This window comes from Felis catus, chromosome C1 (assembly GCF_018350175.1).
Source record: "Felis catus isolate Fca126 chromosome C1, F.catus_Fca126_mat1.0, whole genome shotgun sequence".
Taxonomy (NCBI): domain Eukaryota; kingdom Metazoa; phylum Chordata; class Mammalia; order Carnivora; family Felidae; genus Felis; species Felis catus.
The window spans coordinates 9,383,276-9,406,812 of record NC_058375.1 but is presented as its reverse complement, the minus strand read 5'-3'; the positions used below and the strand labels follow the sequence as shown (position 1 = coordinate 9,406,812).

The 23,537-nt window shown below is 43.7% G+C and overlaps 1 protein-coding gene across 2 annotated transcripts in view; it reads right to left on the bottom strand.

Moving 5' to 3' along the window:
• AADACL3 (arylacetamide deacetylase like 3) overlaps positions 1-21,996 on the bottom strand; it is a 46,143-nt gene extending 24,147 nt beyond the window's left edge. Inside the window, exons 1-2 of one of the 2 annotated variants that reach the window (XM_023258144.2) lie at positions 21,264-21,996; positions 13,405-13,469 (exon numbers count right to left, since the gene is read on the bottom strand). The gene's annotated coding sequence lies outside the window, so the exon portion shown is untranslated. Of the gene's footprint in view, positions 1-11,272; positions 11,882-13,404; positions 13,470-21,263 lie in introns of those variants that run through there. The other variant, XM_023258145.2, reaches the window with a different exon arrangement.
• Between the last annotated feature and the right edge of the window lie 1,541 nt (positions 21,997-23,537).

Sequence of the window (23,537 nt, the reverse complement as noted above, 5' to 3'; positions counted from 1 at the left end):
TTGAAGTCAACCACAAGAAAAAAATTGGCAAGTCTTCAAATACATGGAGGTTAAAGAACATCCTGCCAAAGAATGAATGGGTTAACCAGGAAATTTAAGAAGAAATTTAAAAAATACATAGAAGCAAATGAAAATGAAAACACAACAGTCTGAAACTTTTGGGACGCAGCAAAGGCAGTCCTAAGAGGGAAGGAAATACTTTGCCATTCAGGCCTATCTCAAAAAGTAAGAAAGGTCCCAAATACACAACCTAACCTTACACCTAAAGGAGCTAGAAAAAGAACAGCAAATAAAGTCTAAAGCCAGCAGAAGAAGGGAAACAATAAAGATTAGAGCAGAAATAAATGATATAGAAATTAAAAAAAAAAACCAGTAGAACAGATCAATGAAACTAAATTCTGGTTATTTTTTAAGTTTTTATTTATTTATTTTTGAGAGAGAGAGGATGCACATGCAGGAGAGAGGCAGGGAAAAAGAGGGAAACAGAGGATCTGAAGCTGGCTCCATATGTATAGCAGAGAGCCCGATGCAGGGCTCAAACCCATGAACCATAAGATCATGACCTGAGCCAAAGGCAGATGCTTAACCGACTGATCCACCCAGGTGCCCCTAAACACTGGTTCTTTGAAAGAATAAACAAAATTGATAAACCCCCAGCCAGACTTATCAAAAAGAAAAGAGAAAGGACCCAAATAGATAAAATCACAAATGAGAGAGAAGAAATCACAACTAGCACCACAGAAATGCAAATAATTATAAAAGAATACTATGAAAAAATTATATGCCAACAAACTTGGCAATCTGGAAGAAATAGACAAATTTCTAGAAATTCACAAACTAACAAAACTGAAACAGGAAGAAATAGAAAATTTGAACAGACCCATAGCCAGCAAAGAAATTGAATCAGAAATCAAAAATCTCCCAACAAACAAGAGTCCTGGTCCAGATGGCTTCTCAGAGGAATTCTACCAGACATTTAAAGAAGGTTTAATACCTATTCTTCTCAAAGTGTTCCAAAAAATAGAAATGGAAGGAAAACTTCCAAACTCAATCTACGAAGCCAGCATTACCTTGATTCTAAAACCAGAAAAAGACTCCACCAGAAAGGATAATTATAGGTCAATATCCCTGATAAACATGTATGCAAACATTCTCAACAAGATACTAGCAAATCAAATTCAACTGTACATGAAAAGAATTATTCACCATGATCACATGGGATTTATTACTGGGCTGCAGGGCTTGTTCAGTTTTCACAAATCAATCCACGTGATACACCACATTAATAAAAAAAAAAAGAATAAGAAACATATGATCCTGTCATTAGATGCAGGAAAAGCATTTGACAAAATACAGCATCCATACTTGATAAAAACCCTCAACAAAGTAGGGAAAGATGGAACATACCTCAACATCATAAAGGCCATAGATGAAAGACCCACAGCTAATATCATTCTCAATGGGGAAAAACTGAGAGCCTTTCTCCCAAAGGTTAGGAACGAGACAAGAATGTCCACTCTCACCATTACTATTTAACATAGTACTGGTGCATCAGCAATCAGACAACAAAAAGAAATAAAGTGCATACAAACCAGCAAGGAAGAAGTCAAACTTTCACTACTTGCAGATGACATGATATTCTATGTAGAAAACCTGAAAGACTTCACCAAAAAAATTGCTAGAATACATGAATTCAGCAAAGTCATAGGATATAAAACCGACGTGCAGAAATCGGTTGCATTTCTATACACCATTAATGAAGCAGCAGAAAAAGAAATCAACAAATCAGTCCCATTTGCAATTGCACCAAAAATAAGGTACCTAGGAATAAACCTAACTAAAGAGGCAAAAGATCTGTACTCTGAAAACTATAGAACATATATGAAAGAGATTTAAGAGGACACAAAGAAATGGAAAAGCATTCCGTACTCATGGATTGGAAGAACAAACATTGTTAAAATGTATATACTACCCAAAGCAATCTACACATTTAATACAATCCCTGTCAAAATACCAACAGCATTTTTCACAGAGCTAGAACCAACAACCCTAAAATTTGTATGGAACTACAAAACACCCTGAATAGCCAAAGCAATCCTGAAAAGGAAAAACAAAACTGGAGGCATCATGATTATGAATTTCAAGCCATATTACAAAGCTGTAATCATCAAGACAATATGGTATTGGCACAAAACAGAGATACAGATCAATGGAACAGAATAGAGAACCCAGAAATGGACCCACAAAGGTATGGCCAACTAATCTTCGACAAAGCAGGAAAGAATATCCAATGGAAAAAAGTCTCTTCAACACATGGTGTTGGGAAAATTGGTCTGCAACATGTGGAAGAATGAAACTAGACCACTTGCTTACACCATACACAAAAATAAATTCAAAATTGATGAAAGACCTAAATGTGAGACAGGAAACCACTAAAATCCTAGAAGAGAACACAGGCAGCAACCTCTTTGACTTTGGCCATAGCAACTTCTTACTAGACATATTTCTGGAGGCAAAGGAAACAAAAGCAAACATGAACTATTGGGACTTGATCAAGATAAAAATCTTCTGCACAGCAAAGGAAACAATCAACAAAACTAAAAGGGAGAATATATTTGCAAATAACCTCTCTGATAAAGGATTAGTACCCAAAATCTAAAAAGAACTTATATCAAACTCAACACCCAAAAAACAACAACCCAGTTAAGAAATGGGCAGAAGACATGAATAGATATTTTTCCAAAGAAGACATCCAGATGGCTAACAGACACATGAAAAAATGCTCAACATCACTAATCATCAGGGAAATACAAATAAAAACCACAATGAGATACCACCTCACACCTGTCAGAATGGCTAAAATTAACAACACAAGAAACAAGAGGTGTTGGTGAGGATATGGAGAAAGGGGAACACTCTTGCGCTGTTGGTGGGAATGCAAACAGGTGCAGCCATTCTGGAGAAGAGTATGGAGGCTCCTCAAGAAAACTAAAAATAGAACTACCCTATGTTCCAGCAGTTGCCCTATTAGGTATTTACCCAAAGGATACAAAAATACAGATTTGAATGCAACCTGATGTTTATAGCAGCATTATCAACAATAGCCAAACTATGGAGAGAACCAAATGTCCATCAACTGATGAATGGATAAAGAAGATGTAGTATATATATATACAATGGAATATGGCTTGTCCATCAAAAAGAATGAAATCGTACCATTTGCAATGACATGGATGGAGCTAGAGTGTATTATGCTAAGTGAAATAAGTCAATCAGAGAAAGACAAGTGGTGTCACTCATATGTGTAATTTAAAAAACGAAACAGATAAACATATGGGGGGGGAGGAGAGAGGGAAACAAACCACAGGAGACTCTTAATGATAGAGAACAAACTGAGGGTTGATAGAGGGGGGTGGGTGGGGGATGGGATACATGGGTATTAAGGAGGGCACTTGTGATGAGCACTGGGTGTTGAATGTAAGTGATGAATCACTGAATTCCACTCTTGAAACAAACAAAAAAAAAAGGAATAAGAAAGAAAGAAAAGAAAAAAAGAAATACTTCTAACTTAAAGAAAGGCAATAAAACAAAAAGCCATATTGAAAAACACAATTACTGGATTCTCTGTTGCTATTTCATATCGTAGAGTAGCTGTATACATCCAGAACAGATGAGACCTTTTCAACAGACCACTTCTAATACTCTCCAGTAGAACTGGATATCAAGAAGTGCGGGAAGCAATACAGAGCACCCCAAACTCTCATACAACACTGGTAACTTGGCACAGTTGTTCTGGAAAGCTGTTTGGAAGCATCTACTAATTCTGAACACATGTGTACCCTCTGATCCAGCAATTCTACTCTGAGGTATGGAGCCAACAGAAGTTGAACATGTGTGCTAAAAGACATGGACAGAAATCTTTATGGCAGCACTATTCATGATAGTAAAAACTGGAAACAACCCAGATGCCCATCAAGAGTCAAAGGGATAAATAAATGGTCCTTTGTTCACATAACGAGGAGCTATAGCACAAGGACATAAAACAATGTAGATAAATCTCACCAATGTTGAGCAAGAGGCACCAGATATTAAAGTGTACAGTTATGATTCCATTTTATAAATTTCAACAGCAGGCAAAACATGGTGGCAGAAAGAGGGCAGGAAGGGGGCTTCTAGGACACTGAAATGCTGTTTTTTTTAAATCTGGGTAGTGATTACCTGGGTGTAGTTGATGCAAAAATGCATTGAACAGTACACTTAGGATTTGTGCACTTTTCTCTAGATTTATTCTCCTCTGGTAACATTTTTTTTTTCTTTTTAAAGGCCAGGTTGAAAAAAGCCAGAAGTATCAGACTATATATTGTATGATTCCATTTATATGAAAGAACCAGAGTGAGCAAGTTCATAGGAATAGAAAGAAAATTAACAGAGGCTGGAGGGAGGACAGAATGGAAATGATAGCTTAATGTACAGGGTGTCCTTTTGGGGGTGATGAAAGTGTTCTGGAATGAAACAGTGGTGAATGTAACCCGACGTGTGAACGCATGGAATGCCACCTAATTGCACAGTTTAAAGAGGTGGCTTTTTTGTTTGTTTGTTTATTAGAGACTGGGGGCGGGGCACAGAGAGAAAGGGAGAGAGAATCCCAAGAAGACTCCATGCTGTCAGTGCAGAGCCCGACTCAGGGCTCAATTTCACAAGCCATGAGATCATGACTGGAACCAAAATCAAGAGTCAAACGCCTAACTGACCGAGCCACCCAGGTGCCCCAAGTGGTGACTTTTTATGTTATGTATATTTTACCACAATAAAAAAAGACTGATCTTAAGGGTGTTTTTTTTTTAATTTTAGTTAGTTAATAAACAGTGCAATATTGGTTTCAAAAGTAGAGTTCAGTGATTCATCATACAACCGCCAGTGCTCATCATAACAAGTGCCCTCCTTAATACCCACCACTCATCTATCCCAACCCCCCACCCACCTCCCTCCACCAACCCTCAGTTTGTTCTCTGTCTTAAAAAAAAAAAAAAAAAAAAAAAAAAGATTGATCTGAGAAAAGCATGTTATTTCCCCCTTTTAGAGATAAGCCGAGGCCAGGAGCAGATAAATAACTTGCTCAAAGTTGACCAATGAATCTACAGAGTCAGAGCTCACCAAGGCCTGTCTGATTTCAGTGCCTTTCTCTTTCCCCTGGGGTAATGTGGCTCAAACTGTCATGAGTACACGAATCACCTGGGAATGTGGTTAAAAATGCAGATTCTGATTCAGTAGATCTGCAAGGGGCCTGAGATTTTGCATTTCTAACAAGCTCCCAGACAATGATGGTGCTGCTGGCCCAGGGGCCACTATTTGAGAAGCAGGGCTCTAACCCAGCTGTTAACAGTGACAATTTCTCCTTTATCTTTGCAATTGTTGTCCACAGAGGGTTAGAGAAAGTGGGACCCATTGGCATTGTGTTCTATCACCAGCAACTCTCTGTGTAGAGAGCACAGACATCTTCCAATCAGAGCAGGAGAAAAGGACCTGCCATCCTAGATGGAGAGCTCCTATTCTTGGCTTTGGTGAAGGGGAGAAACATTCAAAGATTTATTATGACACTGGCAGCAACATTCATAATCTCCTCAGCACCAGGGAAAGAAGCTCACTTAATGCCACAGTATTGATGGCTCCATGAAAGCCACCCTCAACGTGGCACCAAGCCACTGGTACCCATTGGTCTCCCATCCTCTTCTTATACATTAGAGTGTCATCTCAAAGGACATCACGCTCAGGGCTCACAAGACAAGTTCTGGGGGAGAGATGGATGATGTCATCACCGGCAACAAGAGGTGAAGGTTTTAAGCTAAGGATCTCTGTTCCCACCAGATGGGCTTCCTCCCTAAACATTCCAGACTCCTTGAAGATAGCTTCTTTCCTTGAAGCTCTCAAGGTATGTCATTAGAGTCTGGCCACTTCCCTAATCTTGTCCTCATTTCCTCTTGTCCACAAATGAATGCCATTCAAAATACCATCTCTCCCAGACAGGAACTTTCAGGGACTTCCTGGAATCTGGGGTGGAATCAAAGACTAATGATCAACATCACCATCTCTCTTCTTACTAATACTTCCAACCACCAGGAGCCATCTTTTATCCTGCATTGGAAGAGAGAAAACTCATGTCCCCGTTGACCTCCATCAACGGGCCAGCCAAGCACTGTACCAGGTACTTCGATGATTTGTTCTATCCTCATAACATCATACATCGTGAGTATTGCTTGTTGAGAAACATAAAGAGGACTCATTAGGGAGCTAGCATTGGAATGCCTCATGCTGGTTGCCTAGCTTGAAGATGAAAGATTTGGAGGGAAGACCTAAATTCACTTCCTCCCCTAGTCACTGGGGTTGGATTTTTCTCTAGCCAAAAGTAAAAGAGTCTGAGTTTGCTCTTTGTCCTAGACCATTTGTTTTCAACTATCTTTGCCCAAATTTTGCACTTTTTTTTAAAATTTTTTTTTAACGTTTATTTATTTTTGAGACAGAGAGAGACAGAGTATGAACAGAGGAGGGGCAGAGAGAGAGGGAGACACAGAATCTGAAACAGGCTCCAGGCTCTGAGCTGTCAGCACAGACCCGACGTGGGGCTCGAACTCACGGACCGTGAGATCATGACCTGAGCCGAAGTCGGATGCTTAACCGACCAAGCCACCCAGGCGCCCCCAGATTTTGCACTTTATGGCTTTCTTAAGAGAAACTCATGTTATTTTCATATGGTATGTAGATCCTACCTATTTATTTATTTGTTTGTTTATTTATTTATTTATTTATTTATTTATTTATTTATTTATTTAATTTCTTCCTCTTTCTTTCTTTCTTTCTTTCTTTCTTTCTTTCTTTCTTTCTTCCTTCCTTTCTTCCTTTCTTCCTTTCTTCCTTTCCTTTGGGCTCACGGGTCTCAGGGCCTCAGGTGAGGTCTGCCAGTTTGGTGAGCTTCACAGTGTCAAGAAGGTTTTACTGACAGTGACCATCAGCTGGGCCTCCAGACACACTCAGACTATGGGTGGCCTACATGGCACCGGGCAGTGGGTCTCATTCGGCCAGTGGAGCTGGGGGTAGCAAAGCTCCATGCCTCCCTAGAGCAGAAAGCAGATAAAAAGCCTGTAGCTCAGCCTCCTGCTGCCTGTAGTCACTTTCACTGGTAACTCTACGCAGTCTTGATTTCTACATATGGCTTGTACTGAGGATTCTAGCCAAGACTTACCTGTTGATCTTGTAAACCATGGACTGTGAAAGGGTATGCTCCTTCCCTCCTCTCCCTCCTCCTCCACTTCCTTCCCAACATTGGGCTTAGGGATCAGTCCTAGAACTCCTTCTTTTCTCTTCCTCAACAATCTGCACTCCCACGGCTGTAAGGACCACCGTGGACATTCATACCTTTAGCCCCTAACTCTCTCCAGAGTTTCTGCCCTCTTGACATATGCTTCTCTGTTCCATTTCATTCCTGTCTCATTGCTTCTGCTAGAATCCCCAGAGTTCTCCATGGTGCTGTGCATTCCTGTCACCCTCACACCCAAGCCATCCCTGGGCCATTAGATCCTAGATCTCAAACACGTCTATATCAATTTCTATTCAACATTTTCAATAATGGCTCCCTACACCTTCCCTTCCAGTCATGCTAGAATTTGGAATTACATGTGTTTGCTTTTCTGCTTATTTTCTGTCTCCACAAGGAAATGACAGTTCCAGCAAGCACCCATGTCTTTTTCACTCCCTGTGGTATCCCTAGTATCTAATGCACAGAGTAGATGCTCAATAAATAATCACTGAATGGATGAATGAATGATGATACGTGACAAGGATAACAGGGAAAATGCATCCTCTGGCTGCTTTGGTTGTTTATTATAGGATAATATTGTCAAGTAGGAATTGCTGGTGGAAATGAAAGGTGATGAAATTGGGAAAAGTCTAGAGACAATACACAGGAGATCTGTGGGAATTTTATTTCTTTGAAACCATCTTGGACTCAAATCTCTTCAGATTCTGCAGCTTTTGTCTCCTTTATGTTGCCTCAGGCCCCAGTGAGCTTTTGACCACTGGGGGCGGGGTGGGGGTGGGGAGAGCTCCAGAACTAGAAACACTATTAATTCTATTTTCATGGATGAGGAAAGAGAAGCTGCATTTAATTAAGCACTTGGTCCACATTCAGAGGCAGAAATAACTGGGATTCAAATCCAATTCAATATGAATCCAATTTGATCTAAATCCAATTCAATCCAAATCTAACTCCAAGGCCAAGTTCATCGCTTTCCAAAAAACCACTACAGCCCACATATCACAAAGCTTATAGCAGCCACTGAATGCCCTCCCTTCGCTTCTCTTGACCCACTCACATTTTAATGATTTCCCATCATATGATTTTTGAAAATACCTGAAAATGCATTCCTGCAGGACAGACTGGGCAAAAATTCTTACTTATTGTAAAGATTGGAAAGAGGAACTTGGGGTAATGGGTGTTTGCTTTATCATTTAGGAATATTCAATTCTGCACGAGAGAGAGAGAGAGAGAGAGAGAGAGAAACAGGATGTATGAAACCCATAAGAAGGGTGAAGCATAGATGGAAAGTAAGCTGGTAACTTTAGACATGGATAAAACACATCGGGACTGTTAAATAGAGATCACGAATAAAGGAGGAGCTTGGAGACACAGGAAGAATTTGTATCACACATTCAAGATAGAAGTAAGACAGTAACTGTATATTAAAAATAGAGTGGATAAACAAAATATTTGATGGAACAAACAAAATTTCACTTATAAAAAGAAGGGGATGGAAAGATTAAATCATAAGTCATGAGCATGCTGTGTCTGGATTGACAGCCACATCATCCTATATTGGTCTCCCATTGGTAACACCAAACATGGCCCCATTCTGGCTGTACATGTCCTCTCCCAAAGAATGCAGATAAAATTCACAGCTACTCATCAAGCTAATGGATGAACTACTGCTGGGGCCAGGTTTAACTGTTCCCATTTCTCCCCCATGACATATGTATCTTGGTTCTAGCCACCCTCCATCTGTTGGAACCCCCCTGGTCTTTTTAACCACACCAGCAGAGGGGAAGACACATGTAGCATACAGATAGGATATATGGATATTGAACGACCCAGGGTAGAGTAGGTATAAAGTTTCTACCTTCTGGCACCTTATTCTATGTGGGTTAACTTTCCCCTTGCTTCTTGCTGTGTTTTAAATGGATTTAAACCATGTGACTACACCATCTTAATTTGGTCTGTGAGCCTTTCTGTTCAGTGACCTTCAGAATTCCCTGCCTGCTAGTATTTGGGGCTACATTGCATCAGGGTAATTTTCCACAGCACACATGGCTGACCTTGAACAAACCTGTGTGTTAGAAGTTTTCCTATGACCTTTTGCTTTCTTTGTTATGCCTGCATGCTGCCTCATAGTCACCTGGATTCTCTCCCTCAAAATCTGCTCCTTACTCAGGTGATGAAACTTTCTTACCTCCATACACTGTCTTACCTAACAAAATTTGTCATCTTGTGTATCATTCTGTCATCTTACTGCTATTATTTCTAATTTGAGGTTGCAGAATCAACTTTCAAAACATATTCTCCTTAGAAATTTAAACCTGTAGGGGCACCTCGGTAGCTCAGTTGGTTAATTGTCTGACTTCGGTTCAGGTCATGATCTCATGGTTCCTGAGTTTGAGCCCTGTGTCAGGCTCTGTGCTGACATCTTGGAGCCTGGAACCTACTTCGGATTTTTTGTTTCCTTCTCTATCTGCCCCTCCCCCACTCACACTCTGTCTCTCTGTCTCTCTCTGTCTCTCTCTCTCTCTCTCTCAAAAATAAATAAACATTTTTAAAAAATTTTAAAGGAATTTAAACCTATAATTAGGTTTAAATTACAAATTAAATAAATTTAGAAATTATTTTAGAGTACACTGCCACCAAGCGGTAGGGGAGCCCCAGGCACAGCTATTTCTATCCTTTGCATTCATGAAGGAGACAAGGTTCCTAAGGGTACATACAGCACAGAAGCCTCTTGGCCAGTTAGTGACTGAGATGGTTGTGGAGAAAGCCATTGCAATGAAAAGCCAAAGGCAAGAACCTAAGACCTAGAAAAGAAACTTGATGTTCCATAAACAGAAATGGAGATGAGTTTTGCTAACTCTGTCTTGTTTCAGTCGGTCATTTTTGGTGATTATAAACCATGCTTCAAGGGGCTCTGGGGCTGGTCTGGGTTCAAGGGAGAGGCTGACTAGGCAGACCTCCTATCTAGACTTCAGCCAGACAACTCTGCTTTTCTCTGTTTTATACATCAGGGTGCCGTGTTCACTTTCATTTGATAAAAAGGTTCTATAACTAAAAAGGGGGCTGTTGCTATATTTCAAATCCCTCTTAGAAGTTGTCATTCCATATATGACATTATTATAATTTTTAACATTCTGAACACCAGCTTATTTCTATTGACCCAACTGTATGGAGGGCGGTCTGCTGGACAAGGAGGGGAAGACAAGCATTTGGAGACAGAGAAGCCTTCCCAGTGAAGGAGGAGACATAGAAGACCCCCACCAACAATAGAAAATTGCTAGAACAAGGAGTTAAGTGCTGGGACCACAGGAGGTCCTGCCCACCTTCATTTGAACAAACAGAGAAAGAGAAAGAGACTCTTGCATGACTAAAACCTCTTTGGCACATGTTTGGTTTCACTAGCGTAACCATGATAAGGATCCTAGTCAACTCAAGGGCAAGTTCAAGTTTTATGAAGACATCATGATGACTATGATATTGGTAATGACTCTGAAGCTTAACTGAGCACATACGATGCGGTAAGTGCTATCATTACCTCCATTTTGAAGACAACAAAACTGAGCCCCAGAGAGGTTAAGTAACTTGCCCAAGGTCACAAGGAAATAACAATGGAGCCAAGACTGCAAAACCAGGCAGTTTTTCGCCAGAGTTCCAGCTGGCCTACTCAACTGATAGGGGCTTGCCTAAGAGCACCACATGTAAACCAACTCTCCACCTCACCCTGCCTCCCGCATCCCCACTTCTAGCCAATCAGTGCTCGCCCATCCTCCCAGTCATCTGCCTGGGGCCTGACCAGATGGAATAGTCTTTGACCAGAGTCAGGAAGGAAAGCCACCGCCCAGAAAGACAGGCATGGGGTTGAGGTCCCTCCCTTGTTGCTGGAGCCATGTGTCTGTTCCTGTTCACCATCATTGTCCCCCCCTGAATCACTCTCTGAAGCCCTGGGGGAGGTTTGTGGTTTACCTGCACCCCAGATGCTCTCTCTGTTCTGCCTTCCAAAGGCTCAGTCCCTTTGGTTTCCTTTGGCGGACCCAGCTTCCAACCCCCAGCTTCTCTGTCCTTGGCACTTGCCTGCTTCCTTACCTGTAGGGAAACAAGTGACAGAAGCTGACATCCTGCAGGTGGAAGTGACAGGTGGTGGATGGGTGGGTGCATGTGGCTGCCACATAAACACATCAGGAAGCAGCTTCTACCTCTGGATTCATGAACTCCCATATCAAGTGCCTCGTCCAACTGGGTCCCTGATCCCTGCCTCAACTGGGTTTTCTAGACTTGTCCACTTGTCTGCTCAGCCACATGTGCACACTTCCTACCCTTCGCTGACCCAGCTGACTTCCCAGAACTGATCCCTGTCCATGTGACTGGTCATCTACTCCCTGTCTGGTTTTGCCTTCATCTGTAACACCTTCCCTGGAAATCAGCCACCTGTTACCTCAGCTTGTTTTCTGTCTGGCTGAATTCTGAGTCCCAGCCTTCTCTGCCTTCATCTGGACCTGTGCTGGCTGGGTTCCCCTGTGAAATCCCCTAGGTCATAATATAATGTTGGAGGGAAAGGAAACAGAGTCCTTGGTGTTTGTTTTCTTTTTTTTTTTTTTTTTTTAATTTTCTTTTTTCAACGTTTATTTATTTTTGGGACAGAGAGAGACAGAGCATGAACGGGGGAAGGGCAGAGAGAGAGGGAGACACAGAATTGGAAGCAGGCTCCAGGCTCTGAGCCATCAGCCCAGAGCCTGACGCTGGGCTCGAACTCATGGACCACTAGATCGTGACCTGGCTGAAGTCGGACGCTTAACCGACTGCGCCACCCAGGCGCCCCGGTATTTGTTTTCTTATTTAATACTCACCATGGCCCTATAAGACGTTGACCCAAAAAAAGACCCAATGACAAAAAAAGTAAGTGAGACTCAGGGAGAGTCTCAGGGAGACCCAAGATCACGTAGCAACAGGCTACTCTGACTTTACTCCCTTATAACTTTTCTCAGCCTAAATTAGACTCCCAGAACCAGCCATCCACTCCCATGAGGGAGGTCTAGTGATTAGTGTCAACAGATTGCACTTTTCTGGCTCAGATAACAATTTAACAAAGGAGTCTTTCTTCAAAGCTTGAGAAAATGTCCCCAACTTGTGATGGCTTCATCCACAACAACTATCCAGGAACCTTCTGGGAGGGGAGTCCCCACGGGCCAGGAAGTTTTGTCTGCTTCATACCTCACCATCAGACAGTACCTGGCACATATATATTCAACAATGTATATGGTTGAACCAAGTAGGTCATTGCCCAGGGCCACCTGTGTTTTAGAGCAGAACCAGGACTTGAACTCTTCCCTGCACAGGTGGTGTAGCCAGATGTTTTCCACTGCACCATGTCTCATTCAGGATTAGTCAGCAAAGATGGCCTACCTCTGTGTCATGTTATTTCAACGGCGATTATTGGTTACTTTGCATATTGTCCTTAGAGAACTAGCCTGTCTTACCACTACCAGCCACCCCTTTCAGCGGTCTTGTGGTTATCCATATGCTTATAAGTCTGGCTAGTCATCTCTCACCCTTAAAAATACGGACACCCATGGAAACACCTCCCATGGCAAAACAGACAAAGCACAGAAGGAAAATCCCTCTGGATTCTAGGAATGAGGAAACATGGCTTCTAGTCTTGTCTTTGCCACTGGTGGCTCTGAGGACAAGACCCTTCACTCACCCCCCCCAATCCCAGAAGCCTTCCTGGAAAACGAGGGAGTTGGACCCAGAGGTTTCTGAGGGCCCCTGATGAATCCCTCATCATCCTGACGCAATCCCGTTCATGGGGCCCAGGCTCCTGTCCTAGTCTGGCCGTCCTGCTCAGAGTCCTGTGCTGCTGACTGACTTCAGCTTCCTTCAGCCTCCTGTAGGGGAAATCCCTCCTCTTTACTCTTCCTTTTCTGAAGTGACCTAACCATACCTTTCCCTGATGATTTGGTCTGCTGCTGTTGAGTTCAGGGTGTAGGAAGCCAGATCAACCCTGCCTGGGGCCCAAACAAGAAGACCTGAGCTCCTTCCTCCCTCCCCAGCCCTCCTTGCCCATCAGCACCTCACCTGGCGCATGCTTTTTCACTCACCCAAGTGACAGAGGTGCGTAGTCTCATCCCTTTGGATAAATGAACACATGGCTCTTGGTAAACATCTGAAAAACAAAGGATAACCAATAGACCCCGTTTGGTTTTACCTGGTCCTATATCCTGGAGCCAGCACAGTGCCTGGCACAGGACATGCCACAGACACTTCATAAGTATTTGTTGTAAGGTTGAAAACGGGGCAAAAATCAATGGTTTCCTTGTCAGGCTAAAGCTTACATCTGTCTTCTGTCTATGAGCTCCTTGCATAAGCATCTAAATAGAACCTGGTCAAATCTTTCTCTTATAGAGGATGCTTCCCAACTTCAGTGGGCTCTGTTGTGTCCATTAATGAGGGAGGGGGATTTACATCAGATCCACGATGGTTATGACAAGGACTGATGGGGAACCAACAAATGGTAAAGGAAAAAGGTGCTACTCAAAAGACACAGCTCTTCCTTTGCTGGAGTTGCTTGGAACTTGGTTATTAAAATAAAGGTTAAAAAGCTCACGAGAATTTAAAAGAAACAATGTTCATTGCTGATGGAGACCAAAAAAGAAAGATCCAAAAGCCAAGATCATCAAATGCTGACTCTCTGTTCAGCAAGTTCAGGTTGTTACAGCTATACATTTTGGCTTTGTATTTTTTTTTTTTAAGCCCTCTAATGCTGGGTATTCCAGAGAGGCTGTACCATGCTACATTTCCACGAACAACGAAATGAGTGATCCAGTGTCTCTGCATCCTTGCCAACGTTTGAGGTTATCACTATTTTTTATTTTAGCCAACCTGGTAGGAGCAGAGTGAAGGCTCATTGTGATTTCTTATGTGTGTCTGATGATCTAATATTTATAACAAGATGACATAAACAGTGCATAAACTGTATAGTATATATCATCCCAGTGGAACACAGGAAAATAATTCCATTATTACACACATCAGTATTTCTGCAGCAAATCTATGAGCATTCACCTAAATGGAATAAGTTAGGGCAACAAGTATCCTCATCCCAATTTAAATCTAAATAAGCCAACAAATGAGCTCAGGTCAAATTTGGCTACCAAGCATGTTATGAAAAAAATTCTGTTTTCCCAGCTGTCTTGATATTGGAATTGCAGATAAAAAATTTGGAGCCTATTGATAAATTATTCTGAATGGCCTAATTCTTTTAAGGCACTACTGGCATTGACTCAATGAATGTAGAGAGGATAGGCTGGTAAAAGATACTCTTCATTCATTTACTTATTCATCCATCTGACAAATACTTGTTTCTTTTTTTAAGTTTATTTATTTTGATAGAGAGGGAGAAAGAGAGAGAGAGTGAGCAGGGGAGGGGCAGAGAGAGAGAGAGATAGGGAGGCACAGAGAGAATCCCAAGCAGACTCCTCTCTGTCAGCTCAGAGCCTGATGCGAGTCTCGATGTCATGAATCATGAGATCATGACCTAAGCCAAAATCAAGAGTTAGACGCTTAACCAACTGAGCCACCCAGGCATCGCCAATACTTGTTGAGTAGCTACTATGTGCTAGCAAATGAGGACTTTCCTCTATGAAGCTGGGTGAGGAAGCACCTTACATGGACTTCTGAATACCCTGCCCCCTCTAGGCTAGAAGATGGCACTCTGGTGGGGCTGGGGGGATACCACCTTGGGCTGGAACTGACTCATGGGTATGGTTTGGGGTCCTTTTTTGATTTTCATGTATTCATGTACAAAACAGACAAATCTGGGCATTGAGCAAATTCCCAGCTTCTCAAAAATATGCTCCTATATGAGAGGGGGAAGGAGAGAGAGCTCTTGATTGGTTTCAGGATGAAGCTATTTTTTTCATTCAACTGGTACTGCCCAGACTGCTGCCTTGTTTCAGGTGAGTTTTCTTTCAAAGACAAAACCACTATTTTGGATGTACTCTGAGTTGGCTCTCCCCTCTGGAGGATGGATTAACAAATTTGCTTATATAGCTCTAAGAAGTGGGGTGGATGTGAACAAGAAAGAAGAGGGAATGGGGTGCCTGGGTGGCTCAGTCTCCTGGTTAAGCCTCCAACTCCTGGTTTCAGGTCAGATCATGATCTCACAGTTCATGGGTTTGGGCCCCACATTGGGCTTTGTGCTGACAGTAGAGGGCCTGCTTGAGATTCTCTCTCTCTCTCTCTCTCTCTCTCTGCCCTTCTCCCAGTTATGTGCTCTCTCTCTCTCTCTCAAAATAAATAAATAAATACTTTTTTTAAAAAAGAAGAGGGAGTGATTCCTTCTTATTGGACTCCCCTTGGCCTCTGTACTAAATTTCCCCTTGGCCTCTGTACAAAACCCCCTTGGTCCAGTTAGTCTTGATTCTGTGTGGGCTCTTAACTCATTTCTGATCACCCAGCACCTCACTTCCAAAGCACTTTGGTGTCTTCATTTTTCCTTTTCCATTCAGTCAATAAACATTTGTGGAAGCTGCTATTTTCTAGGCCTGGGGACACCGTGATGACTTTCATGGACCATAAGCACTTTTGCCTTCATGGGCTGCTTCCTCCATTCATGGTCTATAGCAAAGCCAAAGGGCTGACCCAGAATTTGCCCTTGACTTAGGCTCTTTGCAACACAGACTTTGCAAGCTGGAAGATCTGTATTTAACTCCCACTTCTTCCCGACCTAAACCAACTGCATTTTCCTCTCAGTTATTCTACCAACAAAGGAAGTAATTAAGTGTACCTCGAAGGGTGTCTGAGCGGATTAAATAGATTTATTTCTGTAACTTGCCATACAATGCACTCTGCAAAGGCTAGTTACCTTTCCTGTGATTTCTTGACCATCTCCCATGTGCCTGGAGGGAACTCAGCATGACACTTCTGAATGGGATAGGGGCAATGCTCAAGGGTACAAGGCCAAAGGTAAGCCCTCGGTAAGGTTAACTTTTGATTTGTGAAGATGGAAAAGGTGTGTTGGCCACTGATGTTCCACAGAAACTAGCTGATCAGCCATGGCTGGGACTGAATTAAGGAGCTGAATCAGTTATTCTGCAAACAGGGTCATGGCTCAAAGCTGATGCAAAGCACAGGGAGCTGACTGTTGTTGGTGTGTATCTACCTGTGGCCCCTCCACGTGGTTTCCCATCTCACTCAAGAAAATACCAAAGACTTTTGAGCATCCTCAGACCCTACCCAATTCCCCACCCCAGCCCTCCCTGCCCCTTTCACTCTGTCTTAACCACGCTGGCCTTGCCATCCCCCAAATGAACATGTTCCTGGACCACTCTTCCTCTAAGAGACTCATGTGGGTGACTCCCTCACCTCCTTGGCCAATTGCTCAAAGTGCCCCCTCTAACCAAAGCCCTCCCAGGCCAGGTATTTCCATCCTCCTGTCGGTCTTTTCTTCTCCATTGTATCCTGCCCCACCCAGCACTGTCTAGTTTAGTGGGCAGCTGAGTGCATTCATTGGTTACCCACATACCCACTAGCAAGTAAGCGCCATGTGAGATTTTTCTGTCCTTTTTTTCTCCACCATGTTCCCAGAACCTCGAGCAGGGCCTGGCCCAGAGCATGGGCTCAATACATACTTGTTGAATGATATATAATTCTACTATTCTATACTCCCACAGTGGAATCCTTGCAAGGCCCTCGACTCAGGGACCTACATCTTTACATTTATTTAAGAATGCTGGAAGATGGCTCATTTTTTGTTTGTTTGTTTCCTTTCTCAGTTTGTCCTGGGAACAGAGGGTTTCCTGGGCCTTGTCCTGGGACTGGGCCGGCAAGGCCTTGGCACTTCTGGTACTCATTTCCAGATGACCCTTCCCATGCCCTTCATTCAGCATAATGCCCTGCATAGGGCAGGTGCCCGGTCAGTGTTCACTGAGTAGAAGACTGATTAGCTGAGTCCAAACAAAAGAGAGGATAAACATGGATGTGCAACAGATCCCCAAAGGGACCCTTCCCCCAGCCAAAAAGTGAGCAGCAAAATGAAATCAGCTCCAGCTTTGGTTCTTCCATCAAAGGCAGAAAGTTCAAAATCAAAAAGGTGAGAACACCATGTTCCAGAGTGGTTAAGAAACTTGTTCTGAGTCACCCAGCTAGCAGCTAGCACATTTAGAGTTCAGCTGGCTAATTCAGCCATCTCTCCATTGTCCACAGATGCCTCAACTTTTAAGTCAGGCTTTGAGCATGAGAACTAACAAATATTAGAATGTGTCTTTACTTTCCATAGCTGGCCTGCCATCCCTCCTTCCTTCTTACTAAATTTTTTTGATGTTTATTTATTTTTGACAGAGAGAGAGACAGAGCCTGAGTAGGGGAGGGGCAGAGAGAGAGGGAGACACAGAATCAGAATCAGGCTCCAGGCTCTGAGCTGTCAGCACAGAGCCAACATGGGGCTCGAACTCACAGACCGTGAGATCATGACCTGAGCCGAAGTAGGACGCTCAACCAACTGAGCCACCCAGGTGCCCCCCTCCTTCCATCTTATATGGAACATCTTTGTTCCTTTGTCCCTCACAACCTTCCTGAGTCACCTCACTGTCCAGGCCAGGAAGTAAGGCCATGTCACCCACCCGCACAGTGGCGGTGTGCAGGCCATTTACATTATTTCCTTTCCTTTCAACAATGAACTTTCCAGGTGGGCATTTTCTGTTGAGGAAGCTGTGACTCAGTAGAGCTCAAGGGTGTCCAGTAGAAAGGGATGTGAACCCAACTAGTCTCTCCAACCTCAAAACAAGATCCATATGACCTCTTTTTATTACGTAGGGTTTCTCAACCTGGGTGGTCTTGGCATTTGGGACCAAACAACTCTTGTGGGGGTCGTCCTGCACACTGTTGGGATGTTTAGCAACCTCCTGACCTCTAGCCTCTACTTACCAGATGCCGGTAGGGTCTCCTCAGGGGTGACAACCAAAAACATCACCAGATATTGCCAAATGTCCCCTGGGGGCTTAACACCCTTGCCCCTGTTGAGAAATGCCACTCTGACCCCATCACACAGGATGCTACTCAACACAGAGCCACCTCATGCACCCCCTTGAAGAACACAGAACCTACTTCGCCTTCAGTTTGGTATAAAAAGAACTGCCTAATGTTCCTCAGCTGGAACACCGGGGTTCAAGTCCTAGCTCTACGCCCAAATAGCTGTTGACTTTGGATGAGTTGCTTACTCTGACACAGAAGAATGATAATATTATCAGACTCAGGAAATTAAGTCAAAATAAATATACAAAGACTACTGTAGGGGATCAGAAGATGCCACCTCAAAATGGGCCACTTTGGCATAAGGGCTTCTGTGAGCTGAAGACAACTAAAAGGCAGTGACCCCAAAACAGCTCTCTGCTCTTCCCCCATTTGCCTCAATGTAGGACACAAATTCTCCTTTGTGTAGATCTCTCTCCTCCTCTCTCTCACACCAAGAAGGAGAGCAGGAGATAACCATAGACCCTCATCAGCCCAGAGGCACTGCCAGATGATAACAAATCTCAGTAAAACACCCGACTCTCTTGTTCATTAGCTCCCCCCCATACATTTGCTTTCCAATTGTCTGCTGCCCCTAAAAGCCTGACCCCCCTTCCTTTGTCTTGTCACTTCTCAGCAATGTATTGTTCTTTGTCAAACAATAGTACATAAGCTTTCTGGCCTAACCATTTCTTTAGGGTTTTCCCTTCTTTCTAAAAAGAGCCCCCCATGCCATGTAAAAATATTAATATCAAACAAAACATGTATGCCTTTTCTCCTGGAACCTGTCTTTTGTTAGTTTAACTTCCAGGATCCAGGTGCAGAAGCTAAGGCGTACAGCAAGAATGTTTTTCCTCTCCTATGCCATGAAAAACAAACTCCACTGGCGGTAATGCTTGCCGGGGAGACACTAAAATCCAGCACCTAGTTTCATGACTGTGGCTCTAACCATTCAAAACTGAGGAACAGCCATGAACTCTGAGCTGTCCCAGCATCTTGGACTCTCATCTCCCACACCAAAGGCTCTTTCCTAACCAACGAACAATATATTTGCTCACATGAGCAATGCCTGGGTCTGGAATTGCAGACTCATTCTGCCTCACCCAGGCAGGACCACCATACACGCCCCCTTCTCAGTTTCTAGTATATACAAACTCCTAATTCTTTCCCATAGTTAAATTCTCCATGAATTTCTTCACTGTCGATGGCTCCCTTGCCTGACAAATAAGTGAATTCAGAGCTCATTTTGATGGTCACTGTATAGGTCATTGTCTTTCCTTTAACAAGCCCTCAGTACAGTGCCTGGCACATAATAAATGCTCAATAAACATTAGCCAGCACTGTTATCCTATGTAGCCCTATGCATTGCCCTCCCTAAGCCCCTCTTATCTGACCTCAGGTTCTCATCCCCTTAGCAGGATGTGGGCCTTAAGCAAAACTTTACCCATTTCATTGTCAATAGGAAAATGCAGGGCAGAAGCCAAAAATTCACCAGGTGGCTGATGGGAGGAGGGATGTGCCTCCTTGGGACTCTCAGGCCCAAGATGCCCCAAGTGGTAAGAAGGGTCTGCAGCAAAGCAACCCTGATGCTCTTTTTCCTGGACGGTGAGCTGAGGAAAAACTCTCACCTGGAGAAGACCTAGTGAAACCCTCTCACCTGTAGACATTGTAATTCATAGGGTGGCTCCAGGGCCTGTCTCTCCCTCACAGGAAGAGGCTTTGGTAAATTCAAGATGTCTCCATGTAAAGGGTCAGGTTCCACCTGGGAAGACTTTGTCCCTGCGGGAGTGGAGACCTGGCACCTTGTCCACAGGGGAAAGTGTGCTTAACCACAACCATCTGGTCGGGAGATGGGCTGCCAGAGTGGGGGGTAGGGGGAGCCTTCGGGGTGATGAGCCCAAACCCTGGCTTGGTTCCTAGGAGACTGGGAACCTTGCAAAAGTCACATCAGGAGCTCTGTGGCCCTCAGTTTTAAAACCAGAGATAAGAGAGCTGGCCTATGTGCCACATTCAGCCTGGGTGAGAAAGAACAAATCCCAGGCTGTGAGGTAGTCACCCACCCCATTCTCACCTCTCCTCTTATTCACTGGCCCGATCTTCTCAAGTTAAGGACTCAGCTTCATCACGATTCCTTTTATTAAACATGTTTTTTAACTTTCTGTATTCCGATGCTTTGGCATCTAGGGCCCAACTGACGTAGAAGCGACTGTCCCTCCCAGGGTTAGCCAAATCCTAAAGATAGTAAATAACCCACGTGGGACTGCAATTTTCAAATATAAACCAGCTGATTCAGAGCCACCACCCCCCAACTACCTTCTCTCCCCAGCTGTCACACTCTGGGCCACTCTTCCCTTCCCCCAGTCATGACCAAGTTCAGGTGCCAGACAACTAGGCGAGACATCAGATAACTAGGGACAGCCCTTGGGCCCCAGAACCCACTGAAGTTACTCGAAACTACCAATCTTTAACCTGCTTACCCTTTCTTTCCTGCTCCTCCCCATGGAAACCACAATAAAGGCTCTTGCTTGCTCTTCCCTAACTCCTTCTGTCTCCTGACTGACCATGGTGCCTCTCCATGTGGACCCACAACACTATTGTGACTCCCGGGTCAAAGTGGGGGCTTCCTGTACTCAGGAGATAGGCAAGGTCTTCCTCAAGTCCAACTCACAGTGGATCCATTGGTCCACAGACTCACGTTTGTTATACCCCTACTTCCTGAATGCATAATTGGAGTAGATATCCTTGGAAACTGGCTGAGTCCCCACATTGGCTCTGTGATCAAAGTCTGGGGTAGGAAGGGCTAAATGGAAGTCAGTGGATCTTCACCATCCCCCCCACCCCCCACCAAGATAGTAAACCAGAAGCAGTGCTGAATCTCACAGGGACCGCAAAGGCTGCTGTCATCCTAAAACACTTGAAAAAACACTTGTCACACCCCAGTGTAACTCACCAGCTTGGATTGTGCAGAAGTCAGATGGATCTTGGAGGATGACTATGAATGATTCTAAACTTATTCATGCAGTGACTCCAACCGCAGCTGCTCCCCCAGCTGTCATTCTTTCTTGGAGCCCACAAACACAGCTCCTGGCACTTGGTATGGAGCCAAGGCCCCAGCCAACGCCCTTTTGTCCATACCATCTTGTAAGGAACATAGGTTTCATTTGCCTTTATCTGACAGATCCAACAGTATACCTTTACGGTCTCTCATCAGGGCTTTGTCAATTCTCCCACTTGCAAGAAAGTCGATAGTGTGATACCTATAGAGAACATTTGTGACAGCATATAGTGTGCAGAGGTCACAATCATGGCACCAAACATCACAGTGGTCCCCTGCATTGGTGACATTGTGCTGATTGGATCATCTGAACACAGAGTGGAAGGCACTTTAGATTCTGTATTAGTCAGGGTCCAACCAAGAGACAGAAAAGGGGAGTCACAGATATAGTGAACAACCAATATCCCTAGGGCAAGATCCAGATTTTATTTTAGAGGACATGGCCATGGCTAACTGGAAAGGGTGTCAAGGAAGCCATGCATGGGTAAATGCCTTATTGGTGGCATTCTGCTGTACAAGTGCCCAGGAAAGCTGCTGACCACTTGAGTGTGATGGCCGTCATGTACTGTAGGAGCCAGGCACCAGAGAAACCATCCACCGCAGGACCCATATGCTGGAAAAACTGAATACTGCAGGAGCCCAGTGCCAGAAAAGTCACTTAAAAAAATTTAATGTTTATTTATTTTTGAGAGAGAGAGAGAGAGAGAGAGAGAGAGAGAGACAGAGCATGAGCAGGGAAGGGGCAGAAAGAGAGGGAGACACAGAATCTAAAGTGAGCTCCAGGCTCTGAGCTGTTAGCACAGAGCCCGACGTGAACTCATGAACCATGAGATCATGACCTGAGCTGGAGTCGGATGCTTAACCAACTGAGCCACCCAGGTGTCCCTAGAGAAACCATTCTTTGGCAGCAGAAGTCTGGCCAAGGGAGTGCACCAGAACCAGGAAGAGACTCCATCTATTTTCAGTATTCCTCCAGCATCCTCTACTGACAAACCTGGTGGCAAAGGGGAAATATGTAAAGGGCATATCAAGAACTGTGAAATAGGTATGAGATTTTATTCTACTTGCAGACGACCCAGCTAGCCTGCCCCAGTGTCATGGACACTGTCAGGAAACATATGATACCTTGTGCAGATTCAAAGACTTGTATGACTTACGGCACAACAACCAAAACATACTGTATCTTAGCTTCTACTCACCTTGGCTCTGAAATCCCAGAGCTTCTGACTTTTGATCTCAGGGTCATGAGTTCAAGCTCCCTATTGAGTGTGAAGCCTACTTTAAAAATAATAGTAATAAATTTTAAAAATTAGTAAAGCAAACTAGAGAAAAGAGAATGTGATTAAGAGAATCAAAGGAGAGAGATAATACATTTACAGTACTGGGCTGTAAAAAGTCCACATATAAGCAGACTGGAGCAGTTCAAACCAATGTTGTTCAAGGATCAACTGTATAAGAGAGAATGCCTGGCTCATCTTTTCCCATTAATTTTTAAATGTTTTTTAAACATTAAATTTGGGGGTGTCTTGGTGGCTCAGTTGGTTAAGTGTTCAACTTCAGCTCAGGTCATGATCTCACAGTTCATGAGTTTAAGCCCCCCGTCAGGCTCTGTGCTGTCAGCTCAGAGCCTGGAGCCTGCTTCAGATTCTGTGTGTATGTCTCTCTCTCTCTGCCACTCCCCTGCTCCCACTCTGTGTCTGCCTGTGTCCTGAGAATCCCAGTCCAAACTGCCTGTTTGGTAAAATGAAATACCTTTTGGAAAAAGATATTTGCCTTCTTTGCAAGGATCCAAGACACCTGTAAGACTCCCTCCTCCACTGACCATTGGCAGGGTCCTTGGTACCAAGGGAGGCTAAGGTTGAACAGAAGGGAGCCTCCAACTCCAGTGCTTGGGTGGGTCTAGACAGCAGTGAGGCCCAGTGTTATTACAGATGTATCTAGCAAACATGAGCCCAGTGGAAAAACTAATGTGGACTATGCCAGCATGCAGTACCAAGATTCTCTTTCCTTACCCCATGAGCAGAGAAAGTGGTATGAACTAAGCAAGGCCAAGGTTCTTTTTTGTAAGATTTTATTTCTTTATTTTCAAGTAATTTCTACACCCAATGTGGGGCTTGAACTCACAACCTCAAGATCAAGGATTGTACTCTACTGATGGAGACGTCCAGG